Source organism: Lipotes vexillifer, unplaced genomic scaffold (assembly GCF_000442215.2).
Source record: "Lipotes vexillifer unplaced genomic scaffold, Lipotes_vexillifer_v1.1 scaffold405, whole genome shotgun sequence".
Taxonomy (NCBI): Eukaryota; Metazoa; Chordata; class Mammalia; order Artiodactyla; family Lipotidae; genus Lipotes; species Lipotes vexillifer.
This window is the reverse complement of record NW_006788566.1, coordinates 1293293-1295933: the sequence shown is the minus strand read 5'-3', so window position 1 is coordinate 1295933 and position 2641 is coordinate 1293293.

Genomic DNA, 2641 nt, shown 5'->3' with positions numbered 1-2641 from the left:
TTCAAACAAAGACTTGCACAGGAATGTTCACAGCAGCACTGTTTACCATAACCAAAAGGTAGAAACAATCCAAAATGTCAATAAACTGATGAATGGATTAAAAAGATGTGGTATATTGGGCTTCCCTGGTGGTGCAGTGGTTGAGAGTCCGCCTGCCGATACAGGGGACACGGGTTCGTGCCCTGGTCCGGGAAGATCCCACATGCCGCAGAGCGGCTGGGCCCGTGAGCCATGGCCGCTGAGCCTGCGCATCCGGAGCCTGTGCTCCGCGACGGGAGAGGCCACAGCAGTGAGAGGCCCGCGTACCGCAAAAAAAAAAAAAATGTGGTATATCTATATGACGGAACATTATTGTCACAGAAATGAATGAAATACTGATACATGCTACAACGTGGATGAACCTTCAAATCATTATTATGTTAAGTGAAGGAAGCCAGACACGAAAGGCCATATGTATGATTCCATTTGTGTGAAATATCCAGAATAGGCAACAGAAAGCAACTTAGCTTCCACCAAGGTTAGAGGGAGGGATGAATGGAAAATAACTGTTTAAAGGGTATGTGGGGTTTTTTTGAGGGAGGGATGATAAAAATATTCTGGAATGTAGTGATAGTTGCACAACATTATGAAGGCACTAAAAGCCACTAGAATTGTGTACTTTAAAATGGTGAATCTTATATTAAGTGAATTTTACTTCAATAAAAATAGTGACAGCTGTATTTTAGGCATGGGAATTTGAATTTCATTGTTTTACTGAGACGAGAAAGAACATAGATATTGCAATTTGAAAATCAAGATTTTAGCATTGCAATTTAAGGAGAACATCATCTTTTTACTAGTAAACCTTGACAATTTTGTATGAAAGTCATTGAAGAAAAACATTGACTCCCCTAGTGTCATTTTTACCATCACTTTTCTCATCTTAAGAGCAATTTTAAAAGAGAAGTATGAAAAATTATGTTTATGACTTTCTCATTTCAGTCGACTTAGTATTATTTATGACTTTTTTTGTGAGATGACCTCTGTTTTCTATGTAATATTTATGCCAGACAATTTATTTTATAGCTCAGATGAGTCATAGGAAAGTGAAATATCATAACAGTTTTATTGCAACTAATTCCTGGGCCCTTAGTTACCCTTGCCTAAAAATCACTCTATTCAAAATCCAAGTCTTGTCAGTGGTATAGAAACATTATTGATTGTCAATAAGTTTCTTGAGTTGGTCAGCTCCTAGAGTGTATCTAACTCTCGATTGAATTGTCATCCCTGAACTAAAGTGTACACATATAATTTATCAGAAAAACTACCACACACTTCCACACCTTATTATTCATCTTTAGTTTGAACACTTCCAGCGAAGGGGAACTCACTAGCTCTTGAAAAAAAGAAAATCCATATTATTTTTGAGAGTTTAGGCTATCAGAAAGTTGTCCTTTTTATTTAGCCACTTTTTTCCCCTTCAAATTCTACTCCTTTGTCCTAGTTTTTTTGTATAAGGTAACATAGAATAAATATAATCTTTCTTCCATACACAAGTATTTAATTTTTATTTTTATTTGGAAACATCAATCATATCTCCTTATAAATTCACTTCTTTGAAGCAATATCTGGAAATTTATTTTAGTCACATATACCAGATAGGCCACATCTCCTTCAATTTCAGCATGTTTTAGACTCAAATACTTTATTTTTGTGAAATTTTGCCTTGTTAGATTTAGCCCATTAGATCTTTATTGGTTGTCATCTTGCTGGTTATCATGTCAGCTCTTTGTTCCTTTTTTGTGTATGTTTTCCACAAATTTGATGAGCAAGTTACTCATGTCCTTGTTTATGTCACTAATAAAAATATTTAATAGGACAGGGCTGATAGACAACTTACTTAAAAATGTCTCCAGCTTAAAAATGATCCCTTAATCAGATCCCCATAGTTATGGACATTCAACTTCCATAGTTATGGACATTCAACTACTTGTAACTTGTAACTTTGCAAAACTTCCTTTTTTTTTCCACTTTGCCATCCTTTCCAAAATGTTATCATGAAACATCTAGTTCTAATTATTGTTTAGTACAGAAATGCAATAATTTTTGTAGAATTCCTATAGTTCAAAACACAAATGACTTTCTAATAAAAGCAAATTGAATTAACTTGAGCTGGATAATTTTCTTAGTAAATGTCAGTTTCAGACCTTTCCTTCCCAAAGGCATGCTCTGCTTCACCCCACCTCTAAGAAAATGTGATAATATATGACAAGCCTCCACAAGAAGGTAGATATTGGAATTAATTTTCCTGGTCTGAAATCTGGAGTGTTTTCTAGAAACATATCTTGTTCACTGATTTATTTGCACTGGTCCCTTCCCCTCCAAGTTACTGATTAATGTAGCCATTGTCAATCACTGGGACTAAGTCTCATTTGCTTGGTTCTGTTTCTGCATTGAGTTCCCACTTGCTTGACTATGTCTCTGAACATTTTCTTAAGCCTTGCCAGACCCTTTTTAGTGTGGAGCTGAACATTTGAGCATTTTTCTTATACTCTTATCATCTGGCATCTTTTCCAACCGGAATATGTATGTAAGGAGCTCAGCTGAGCTGGAGAGTGAGCTGAGATGTCAGGTGTCAGAATATCCAGTTAAAGCAACAAGC